This window comes from Arachis stenosperma, chromosome 6, assembly GCF_014773155.1.
Source record: "Arachis stenosperma cultivar V10309 chromosome 6, arast.V10309.gnm1.PFL2, whole genome shotgun sequence".
In the NCBI taxonomy this organism is placed as follows: Eukaryota; Viridiplantae; Streptophyta; class Magnoliopsida; order Fabales; family Fabaceae; genus Arachis; species Arachis stenosperma.
In genome coordinates, this window is record NC_080382.1 from 134,840,146 (window position 1) to 134,853,475 (window position 13,330).

Sequence of the window (13,330 nt, forward strand, 5' to 3'; positions counted from 1 at the left end):
CCTAACATCCATTTGCTAACTCTTCCTCTTAATATTGGATAGGAAATCATGTATTTAATAACATCAAATTTTGACACCATATAAACATTCTTTCCAGTTAAATAACATTTCAGTTTAATACAAGAGAAGTAAAGGGCTAAACAAAACTTTTCAACTGCACTATACCTAGTTCCTACATCAGTCAACATTCGACTCAGATAATAAACTACTTTTTCGTTTCCATCCTCATCTTCTTGGGCAAGCATACTCCCTAAACTTATATCTGATGCAGCAATCTATAACTTAAGTGGTCGACCTTGTTTAACTAGTGTCAAGATTGGTGGTGAAGCTAAATATTGCTTTATTTGGTCGAAAGCCTTCTAATGTTCTTCCTCCCATCTAAAGTCTTCCCCTTGCTTTAATTTCAATAAAGGAGTAAACACTTTCATTTTTTTCAGATAAATTTGAAATAAAACGTTGGAGAAAATTGACTTTACCTAAGAAAGACTGAAGCTTTTTCTTATTCCTAGGAGGGGATGAATCGAAAATTGCTTGGTATTTGTTGGTGTCGACAGCTACTCCCTTTTTCTGCACAATATAATGAATCCGAGAAAATTTTCTACAGATACACCAAAAGCACATTTAATGTTCCATCTTGAGTCGATAATGTCTCATTCGTTTAAAAGCCATTGCTAAGTTTTTCCAAATGAGCTTATTTTGACTCCGACTTGACCACTACATCATCAATATAGATTTCCATAAACTTACCAATGAAATCATAGAAACTCGAATTCATGGCTCTCTCAAAAGTTGCTCCAGAATTTTTGAGTCTTAATGGCATAACTAGCCATTCGTAAGGGCCAATGGCTCCAGGACATCGAAAAGCTACTTTAGACATATGTTTCTGGGATATGAATATTTGATTATATCCTGAATATCTATCCATGAAGCTCAGAATTTCACTTCCTGTGGCAGAATTAACCAATATTTCCACAATTGACATGTGATATTCATCTTTTGGGGTCGCTTTATTCAAGTCCCTGAAATCAATACACACTTTTTGTAACACCCTAATTACCCTAAGCCTTACCTCTAGCTGTAAAGTAAAGGTTAATCAAAGGTTACGACAATTCTAAGGCTTATACATATTTATATAAAAGGAAATAATATATATTCTAGAAGCTTGATGAAGGATTAAACTAAAAAACAGAATTACAAAAGCGTGAATCGTTCACACGAAGCTAACGCACAAGACACAAGGTATATATGCAAGAGAATATAACATATATATCAAAAATCAAAACCTAAGATACACAAAACAACTAAACACAAGAATTTAGTGAAACTTTACCTTACCCAACGAGATTAGGAACAAAATCCATCAATTACTCGCTACTAGAGATAACCTAAACAAGTAAGACCACAAAATCCACTCAAAACCCAACCCCCAAAAAATGCAGAAGTTAGGGCAGGAAACTGGAGAGTGAGTTTCGCGTTCTTATCATATTTTCTAAGATAGAAAGGAAGAGCTCATCGAGAGTTTCGCGTGGCCATAAACGGCTCGTCAATTGGAGTTCCGTAGCTCAAGTTATGGCTCCCGAAAAGTGGAGGTGAATAGTGACAATGGGATTTCACCCCCCCCCCCACCATCACCTATCCGAGTTCTCTCTCTCTCTCTCTCTCTTCCCTTTAAAATGAGTTTGAAACTCATTAAACACACATATATATGTTGGACCTTGGGCCGGTTTGGGCTCGGTCCAACTCGTTAGCGGTTTTAGTCCGTTTGGCCCATTTTGGGCCAAAACCTTTAAGATTAGTGTCTGATTTTTAATTCTAAATTATTTTTGTCCTTTCAAAACAATAAATAAAGTTTTTAAAAAATCTTATTTTCTGAAATATGCGGTACCGGACATACTAAAGACGGTACTGCCGGCTTAAGCACCAGTACGCATTTTTATAGAAATTTTTCGAAAAGACACATTTTCTAACTCAGAAAAATTCATTGAAATCAAATTTCACCTTTATATTTTCAAATTAAAACTTCTAAATTTTGAATCTATTCCGGATACTAAAATTATTTTATTAAAACGGTTTTACGTGAAAAACTCCGGTTCTTACACTTTTAATTTCCTATTTTTCTTAATAACATGAACAATATTAGCAATCCATTCAACATACCTGACTGTGCGGATGAAACCAACTTTTAACAAACGTTCGAACTCCTCCTTAATCTTCACCATAATTTTAGGAGCGAAACGCCTAAGAGCTTGTTTAATTGGTTGAGCATACCCAATTAGAGGGAGTTTATGTTTGACTATTGATCTATCCGAACCAAGCATCTCCTCATACTGTCAAGTAAAGCAATCTTGGTATTTCTTTAAGACTTCAATCTATTCATATTTGAATTCAGGATCAAGGCATCGACTAATGTATGTCACTTGCCCTTGCCCACCAATCTCGAATTCATCGAGAGGATCTTGTACTTTAACCTTTTTATTGTGCAAATCTTCAAAAATTAAATTAGACATTTCAAACCCTAAGGGGTTGAGGTCATATATATAACCTACTATGTTCCCCTGTGCACTCCTTCTTAGCCATGTAGGCTAAGAGTCAAGCCCAATGGCTCGATATTTCCATTTAAGTGGATATAATGGCCAAGTCTTCCTTGGCCTTAGGGACCAACTTCATACCATGGGCCCCTACATAGCAACCTTTGATAAGAGTATGGTCAAAGGTGCTCATATCAATATCCAACAATAGTATGATATTCTTTAAAGCTAACGTTCATTTGTTCGACATAGCAGGGGCTAGCTTAAATTTCTTCAATCTTTTCATCCTCGTCCCACAACACCAATTTCTAATGCAAAGTCGAAGGAATGGCCCATACACCATGAATCCAATCTCGACCCAAAAACATGTTAAAGTTTCTTTAGTCGGTACCACTATAAATATTGTGGGTCGTTCGATGCTTCTGACTTTAACACTGAGTGGAATCATTTCCATCGGAGTTGTTGACTTACCATTGAATCCAATGACAGCCAGATTGGTTTTAATAAGATCTTCGACCATTTTCTGGAATAATGGAAGCATATTTTCAGGCAATAAATTAATTACTGCTCTACCATCGACCAAAATGTGATTAATAACCAATCCTTCGACTTTCACATTAATGTGAAAAGGTCGAAGATGATCTTTAGTAATGTCATCGGGCGTTTCAAATAATCCTTCCTTAATCATGTCATTTTCGACAAATCGGTACTCATCTCCTGGAATTATATCATCACAATCTCCTTCAAGACAGTTACAAGGTCCTTCAGGATTACCCTGAAAATCGAAAGGAAGGACTGAGATTATAGCAACGTATCCAAAACCAGCTTCTCCAAACATCATATCTAGATCATCCTCAAAACTAGAGTTGAAAGTTTCTGTCAGCATTTCTTCCTCTTCTTTCCCTTTGAGGATCGACTTAATAGGCAATATTTTCTTCGATTCCTTAAACACCTTATCTCCTTCATGTTCCTTCTTTTGAGGTGATTTACTTTCTATGGTCAACTCTGGATATGGCCCCTGTGTATCGACATAAGCGTTTTTCATTTGGGCCATAGCCTTGGAATGCAGCGAACTTTTTCTAGTAAATTGTGTCGATACCTGCCTCGACCATCATCCCTTTTACTTGCTCCTCGTCTAGAGCTTCTTCATTTTTGGGCTCCAATCCAATTTTTAAAACCACCTATGGGAACGTTGAAATTGTAGTTTCTAGAGTTGTTTGGGGCATTTCTGTACCCATTTGTTATTCGATACATTGGATGGAGGAACCCTAATTCGACTTGATACCCCCTAGAGTTTCGGGTCGACTGTTACCACCGAGCGCATGTGCTACTTGATAGGAGCAGCCACAACCTCCCGATCTTAGTCCCTTATTTCAAACAAGCTTGTCTTAATTCTTCCTGATGGACACGCTCTCTACTTTTTTTACACGAATTAAAAGCTTTAGCAGCTGAAATGTCGAACAAGACACTACATCGTAGGAATATAGCTACGTTTTCTTCTTCCTCCCTTTGTCTTATGGTGGACGAAATTGTGATCACATCAATGTAGTACTCTTTGTTATTGTATGGAATCATTATTATGGCTCTTGGCTTTGTGTGGACACAACTCCGTTCAACTTAACCAGCAAGTGTACTGGGTCATCCAAGTAATACCTTACGTGAGTAAGGGTCGATCCCACAGAGATTGTTGGTATGAAGCAAACTATGGTCACCTTGTAAATCTCAGTTAGGCAGATTAAATGGTTATGAGTTTCAAAAATTAATAATAAATAGAAAATAAAAAGGAATAGAAATACTTATGTAAATCAATAGTGGAAATTTTAGATAGGCGTGTGGAGATGCTAGAATCCCTTTGAATCTCTACTTTCTTATTGCTTTCATCCAATCCTTCTTACTCCTTTCCATGGCAAGCTGTATGTAGGGCATCACCATCATCAATGGCTACTTTTAATCCTCTCGGGAAAATGGTCCTATGCGCTGTCACTGCACGGCTAATCGTCTGGAGGCATCACCCTTGTTGATAGCTACATCCCATCCTCTCAGTGAAAATGGTCCAAATGCTCTGTCACAGCACGACTAATCATCTGTCGGTTCTCAATCAGGTTGGAGTAGAATCCCTTGATTCTTTTGCGTTTGTCATCACGCCCAGCCTTCATGAGTTTGAAACTCGTCACAGTCATTCAATACCGGAATCCTACTCGGAATACCACAGACAAGGTTAGACCTTCCGGATTCCCGGGATCCTACTCGGAATACCATAGACAAGGTTAGACTTTCCGGATCCCCATGAATGCCGCCATCTATCTAGCTTATACCACGAAGATTCTGTTGGGGAATCTAAGAGATATGCGCCCGGCCTAAGGTAGAACGGAAGTGGTTGTTAGTCACGCGCGTTCATAGGTGAGAATGATGATGAGTGTCACGGATCATCACATTCAACAAAGTGTTGTGCGACGTATATCTTGGAATAAGAATAAAAGAGAATTGAATAGAAACTAATAGTAATTGTATTGAAACTTGAGGTACAGCAGAGCTCCACACCCTTAATCTATGGTGTGCAGAAACTCCACCGTTGAAAATACATAAGTGAAAGGTTCAGGCATGGCCGAATGGCCAGCCCCCAAAATGTGATCAATGGCCTCCTAAGATGAAGAATAAAACAAAACTGAGACCAAAGATGAAACGTGGTCAAAAGACGTCTAATACAATAGTAAATTATCCTATTTATACTAGACTAGCTACTAGGGTTTACATGAGTAAGTAATTGATGCATAAATCCACTTCCGGGGCCCACTTGGTGTATGCTTGGGCTGAGCTTGATCTATCTACGAGCTGAGGCTTTTCTTGGAGTTGAACTCCAATTTATAACGTGTTTTGGGCGTTCAACTCCGGATCATGACGTGTTTCTGGCGTTTAACTCCAGACAGTAGCATGTACTTGGCGTTCAATGCCAAGTTACGTCGTCAATTTCCGAATAAAGTATAGACTATTAAATATTGCTGGAAAGCTCTAGATGTCTACTTTCCAACGCCGTTGAGAGCGCGCCATTTGGAGTTCTGTAGCTCCAGAAAATCTATTTTGAGTGCAGGGAAGTCAGATTCCAACAGCATCAGCAGTCCTTTTGTCAACCTTTTTCAGAGTTTTGCTCAGGTCCCTCAATTTCAACCAGAAATTACCTGAAATTACAGAAAAATACACAAACTCATAGTAAAGTCCAAAAATGTGAATTTATCATAAAAACTAATGAAAACATCCCTAAAGGTAGCTTGAACCTACTAAAAACTACCTAAAAACAATGCCAAAAAGCGTATAAATTATCCACTCATCATCTTAACAAAAAATCTAGCAGATCTTCTTCTATCCTTTGATAAATAGATCTTTCTGCTTTAAACATGTTCAGTCCAAACTATTCATCTTTCTTTATAGATTCGACAAAAGTAATATTTACCATAAATGCCACTTCTTCTGTTTCAACAAAATTTGAGGTGACCTGAAAGGGATCGGAATCCACCTTTATTTCAGCTTATCAACAAACTTAAGTCGACCTTCATCAATAGCCTTTTGTATCAAATTCCTGAAACGAACGCAATTGTTAGTATAATATCCAGAAGCTTGATGAAATTTGTAAAACTTTTTGTTTCTCATTTCCGACACAGACGGCATCCTTTCTCCTTCCGGGAGTACAAGTTGTTTATCTTTTCGCAAAATGTCGAAGATCTATTCAACTTTTGTTAAATCGAATGTATAATTCTTTTCTCCTGACAAGGGAGTCTTATTCTTTACTGGATTAAGAGTTCGACACACATAAGGAGGTCCATCTTTTAATTATGTAGCAAAAGCAGATTCACGGTTTGACTTTCCTCGCTCATGCAGTCGACGTATTTAACCTTTTTATTGAAAAAGAATTTTCTTTTATTCGACTCTTGTTCCTCTTTTTCTTTATTTAACTTTTCAATTTGCTATATTTTATCAGCTAACTAGGCTAAGTTGAAAATTTGTTGATTTACCAATTTCTTTTGAATGTTAAACCCAAGCCCATTGATAGCCCTCTTGACTATTTCAGGTTCAGGAATAGGTGTAAAATATTTATTTCTCATATTTTTGAACCGGATGAGATAGTCGTCGATTGACTCGGCTTTCTCTCTTTTCACTGTGAATAAGTCTGACAGTGTTACATTCATTTCTCCCCTAAAGAACTGATCATGAAAACTTCTTTCTAGTTGAATCCAACTAAGGATCGAGTTTGGTTGCAAATTTAAAAACCAAGTAAAAGCATTCTTTGTTAGTGAGAAAGAAAAATATCTCATTTTCAAATATTCATTATTGGTCAACTCACCTATTTCGAACGAATAACGAGCAACATGCTCTACGGTTGATTTGTCACTTTTTCCTGCAAACTTCGTGAGGAAATTAGGAGTTTTGACTCCTCTTGGGAGTTCGGCTTGCAAGACATATTTAGGAAATGGAGATATAAAATAAGGTTGATTAGTTACCCCAACATTCAATCCAGCTCTATTCAAGATTTGCTTGACCGCTTAAGTTATATTTTGACCACAAGATTGAGCAGCATTATTTGCTCTAACTTTGTTTAATACCTTATTTGGATCATCTCCCCTATTCAAAATGGCAGGAGGGTTATTAACGTGAACTCTTCCAAAAGGTTAGGCTAGTGGTCGGTTAATTACTCCCGTAATATCATCAACGCGTTGAGCAACTTGCTTTATTCGAGCATTATTATTTTCTAACATTGGATTTAATATTGTAGCCATCTGTTATGTTAGTATGTTCACTAAATCATGATGGCTATCCTCAATTTTTTGTTTAAATAGAGCCAAAGATTTGACTGTATTAAACAAAGATGTCCTTACAGGAATCTGCCTCGACATTTCAGAGAATATTGAAGTATGGGCTCCCCCTATTGACACCTTAGGGGCTGCTATACTCTACATCGAAATGACATTCAACACTGTAGGATTTGATTGCAGCTTGGTATAGATCCCAGATACAGAGGGTTATTTATTAAGGGTTGGTAGGTATTATAATTTGCTATGTAAGAGTAGTATTGATTATTATGTGTACTATTGGAGGATAATCCGAAGGAGGTGTGAGATTGTACAAAGGATTATTTTTTATAGTGTTCACAACTCCAGCATATATAGCACTAGGATTCTTCAAAGGTGGTGAATAATTTAGAGGTAGTCCATATTGAGGCCATGTGACTGGTATGGCCGTCGGAATGTCCTCTGTCGACCGTTGACTCAAAAGACTAGTCGAAGGGACTCCTTCTATTTCAGGACTTCTAGTGAAATTTTCACTATCATTGTTCAACGTGCCCGTCGAAGTTTAAACTCTATCCGTCATGATTAACTTACCATTGTGTAGTTGCATACACCACTCGACACGAATTTAACTCAGGGTCCCACCGAGCGTGTCAATTTGTTTCACTTGTTTTTTGGTCGACTTCGACAGGTGGTGTTGAAACGATCTTATATCAAGATTTCAAGTATCAGAGAGTAGATACGACTCATCTGAAAAAGAGAGAGCTCGACTTTGGAATTACTTAATTGGTGTCGAAATAATTTATCTTGAGATTGCTAGTGGTAAATGGATGATAAACGGTGAAAGAATAAATAATTAAATAGAAAAGATGATGAAAGTGTAAAATGTAGATTAAAACAAAGCAATAACAAAATATAAAGGAAATAAACGACAATAAATCAAATAAGCAAAAGAAAAAAATTAAAAATTAACTTTTGACACTCACATGCACTTGCACTCCATATTCTTCCATTGCGTCGTAGAGACTGTGAATTCTGAGAGTTTATGTGATGATCTAGTGTTCTTTTATGACTTCTTTTGAATTTCTACTATTTATAGATCATAAAATTAAATTAATCGATCTTGGAACATGTTGTTCACGATTTTATTTCTTCCTTTCCCTCAGCCACAACCTTATATTGACCATGAAGAATTTTTATCCCCAAATTTTGACACCCACATCTCTTTTGATCTCCAAGTACTAACTTGCTCTTTAAATTTCACTCCATGTTCTCTTCTTCAGCTTGAAAATCAAGTTAAGCCTTGATGTTTAGAAAAGATCACAAATTACCTTTCGAATTCGACTTTCTTTATACCATCTCTTGTTGACTCCAACTTATCCAATTTTACTCCTGTAGTTAAAATACTACTTCAATGGTCGAAATCACTCTTAATAAAAAAAAAAGTCCATTTTTTATATCATTAGTAATATTTTATTCTCGTACAAATTACTTAGTGATACATATCTTTAAACTCCAATAATTATGGCATATCAAGCAAAGTTTTTATCATATCTTAAATTAATAATATTATCACATCTATTACATTTATTGACATTATTTAAATATAACATAATTACAGGGTTTAATAATATCAAATTCTTCTTAATAACCTCATTAATTAAATTCTTCTTACAATTATAACCTCTCTTGTATATGTGGCATTATGTCAAAACAACAATTAACGTCTCTTGTTTTTTTCTAATGGTAATGAAGAATTAGAGTTATATCCAGTTATCCACAACTAGCGTTCAGAAAAATAAGGTCTATTACAAATCTTTCATTTTAACAACTAATAATTTGGGTTTTGTTAATTTGTCCTGAGTGCAAAAGTTAAATATATCATAAAAAAATATTTTATAGAAGTTATTATAAATTTTTTTTTATGTTTTTAATGCATTAAATACTTTAAAAATATAAAAAGCTTCTATTATTATTATATTTTTAAAATCTTAAATCCTACTAATTTTACTTTAAAAAAAAACCTCAATCTTCTACCACCCACAACTAGACATGGTGACGTTCTTTTTTTCTTTTTTGTTGTCTACGCTATCTCCCAATCCAACAGGTTAATGACTAATTTGTTGCGAATCTGAATTTTATTTAAGGGTCTGTCGCTGGCCAATAAATTGCTATATGCACAAGGTGTGATTTGAATCCCCCGACACTTATTTAAGCAGACAAGTGAACTGCCACTCGACCAACCCAAATTGGTTAGACATGGTGACGTTATTTGGTAGTGCCAGAATCATACAAAAATTGGATATTAAAGCAGCAAAAGGTCCATAGAAGCAAAAAAAGCCCAACACCTTAATTTTCATCATTAAAGAATCATTAAGACCAATTAATTAAATTATTTTCTACCGACAGAGTCTGCATTTTCTGAGTCTCCACGGCTATCTTCTGAGTCCTCAGAAGTGCCCGCGCGTGTCTAGACAAACTCAACACGTGTCAATTTCAAAGATACGCCACGCCTCTTCGTCACCTGAAGAAAAACAATCCCTTCAGCATGGTAGCACAAATTCCTTGTGGTAAATTTGGCTACAATCCTACTAGAATCCTTATTTTATTTTGTAGGCCAACGAATCCCAAAAAATACGTTCCAGTGTAATTGTTATATTAGACCCAATTCTAGGAGTTGGGCCATTTAGTTAGAGACTCAGAAAGGAAGACAAGATAATGTCTAAGATTATGTGTATGTATTTTGTTGGTCCCCCTATTGGTTTGATTTGTGATTCTGGTAAAGCTTTTTGCTGGTAGTGATTTTCTTTTGAGGTTCAAACGTAATCTAATTATGCACAAAACTCTATGATTGCTGAAAAGTTCCCACATGCTTGGTAATTGTGGATTTGAATTTGTAAAAAAAGGAACACATGATACAAAACCTTTTGGTTTTTAAAACTGAATGGATAATTGAACCGATAGAATTAGAGGTTTAATAATTTAAAGTTTAATCGAAGTTAAACCAAACATAATATAATAATGTATTTTAAACTGATTAATTGCTAAACAATTGCACAAGTTAAATTTAATAACTAGTGAATCAGATTACAACGATAATATGTATAAAATACAAATACAAGATCTAAAACCTTCGTACTAAGATTTTATCGAAAGTAAAAACTAATTAGATTAAGTGTTTGATCACCTAGTGTATGATATAAAAGAATAAACTTATATTACAATTTACAAAGAATTGTATAATTATTCAGAAGTTATAGTTATACAATTAAAAAAAAATCTGAGAACCTGAATGAATGAAAATTGAAAAATAATAAACTTTTTTCAGCACTTTCTTCTTCTAAGATTTTATTGACAGATTTTTTATTTGTATAAATTAAATAAATATAATAATTATTGAAATAAATAATTTAAAAAATATTTACTAAAATAAATATTCCTTTCTTATCTTGTTTACACTATTCACGTGGAAGATAATAGTTTCAATTCTCTTCCCACTATTTTTATCAATCTCTCTTAACAATTGGCAAACGGTTATTTTACCGTACATCAACTTTTCATCTTTCAATTTTAAAAGTAGGCACAATTACCGTATTTTGTTGAACACGTAGGATTTTTTTTAAATTTAAATCAATCTAATTTGATCATAATTTAATTTAAAATTTTTTATGTACTCTTTTTTAGTATAAATTAATCAAACATATCCATTTTAATCTCTTTTATCAATCTTTTTTATGTAATAATTATATGCTAAAAGTTTGAAATATTAATATTATTAATATTTTTAATTATTTTTTATTTTTTTTAAAACGATGCTGCTGAACAATTCTGAAGATACATCGTGATCTTCCTTTAGTAGAAATTTAAATTTATATTCGTACTCATTTGATCACTTTTATTTCCACGATTTAAAGGGATTTTTATCATGCGCAGAGTTAGGTTGCAGGTTGATTTTTTTGTAAGGGGCCAAAATTAAAAAATCATGAAAAATTAAATTGAAAAATACAGATAATCTGCATGAGACATTTGATGGTTAGGGGGTTATCACCACCCTCCTTTGCTTATATGAGGCTCTGTCTCTAATTTTTATGTCTCTAATGATGGCATTAGTGTTTTATTGTTTAATATCTGTCATTTATGTTCCTTTTCTTTGTCTATTCAACTGATTAGAAAAGTCTAAATAAATAGTAGTGGTAGTTGAAAATGTAATATCCAACTATTATATTTATTGTACCATCAATAACAGCTAGCACTCCTCTTATTATTATTATATACTGTTACGTTGGGTAACCAGAGGTAATGGGTTTGACTCTTTAGGTTGGCCCAATCGTTAGTGGAGAGAAACCTTCGAAGAGAATCGTGCTTCTGGGCTTCCGTTCGACTTGTGAGTACGAGTGAATGGGGGTGGTACCTGCAAAGACACTCTGACACTCAAGTCAGCAAGGGTGCAAGCAGGTCTAGAGAGTATTGGGACTTAGAGATACCTGAGGGATGTCAGTGTATTTATAGTGGTGAACCAATAACCACCGTTGGAGTAGTTCCACTTTTCAGGGTGTATAACTGTCCCTTTATCTTAGAGAGGTTACGATATGGCTTCTGGAAGTGGGTAGAGAGATTTTAGGGGCAGTTACTCATTTGAATGAGTGTTTATCTGCCAGCTAATCTTCGTCCCCGACTTCTTTGGGGTAAGTCGTGGTGAGAACCGACTTCGTAGGGAGAAGGTCGGTATAGGGCGAGGCTCAATCCTTTGGATTTGGCCTTTCGTTGGGTTCTGGGCCTTATCATTGGGTTAGGGTATGAATAGTGCCCCTACTCGAGCCAAATTTCTTTTAAGACTTGGGTTCGAGTATTCTACTTGGGGTCGTAGCCGACTTGTGAGGGAACCGACGTGATCCGACGTGACTTTTCGTGGTTTTTGATTTTCACAGTTACGTCTAATCAAACGTCGCGTCCGTTAGAGGTTCGCGTAGGGATTGATTACCTTGGTAACGGTGCACTCATTTAATGACCGCTTCTGTTTTTACCATTATGCCCCTAACGTGTTTATAAATACTTTCCCTCTCTTTTGTTGTTTCGTTTCTGCGATTTTTCCAAATTTTCTTCTCATCTGTTCGTGGGGCATTCTTTGTTTGAAGGCTTTCATCTTCCTCTACCTTGTTTCCAGACAAAGGTTAGTCCTTTCTCCTCTTCTCTTTTATGAAATGCTTCTGTTTGCATGCTTTTACTTTTTTAGAGAGAGGAGTTTACTCTGTAGGCTTCTGTTTGATTCCATGCCCCCTTAGAGACCCTGTTCTTGATCTTTTTCTTTTTTCCTTTGTAGGTTTTGCTAATCCTTTTTAGGAAAAGAAAAATGTCTTCCATAGAAATTCTTGCTCAGTGGGTCGATGTCACTGTTTTAGGAGAGGAACCTTTGGTTGATACCAAATTTATTACCAACCTTCGCACTCACCACAGAATTTGTACTTCTGAGGAGGATGAGCCGAAGTATGAATTGGTGGTCCTGGGTCCGGAAGACCGGGTTTGCTTCGGGAGGGCTACTGAGGCAGCTCCTCATTTCTTCTACATGTATGAGAGCATGGTTATCCGTTTGGGTATTTTTCTTCCATTTTCTGACTTCGAAATTGCTGTCTTACGTCACTGCCGAGTTGCTCCTACCCAACTTCACCCCAATTTCTGGGGTTTTCTGAAAATCTACCAGTTTATTAGCCACGCTTTAGACTTCCCGACGTCCTTGAGAATTTTCTTTTTTCTCTTTCATATGACTAAGCCCTTTAGTGGGCAAAACAACAAGCAACAATGGGTGTCTTTCCGAGCTATACAAGGTCAGAGAATTTTCACCCTTTTTGATGAATCATTTCATGACTTCAAAAATTATTTCTTCAAAGTACAAGCCGTAGAGGGTCACCACCCCTTCTTCTTAGACGAGAGTTCTTCCCCTCGCTTTCCTCTGTACTGGCTAGAGGCCTCCCCCTGTGAGAAATATGGTTTGGACGACCTGGATGAGGTGGAGGCAGCCATTGTGGG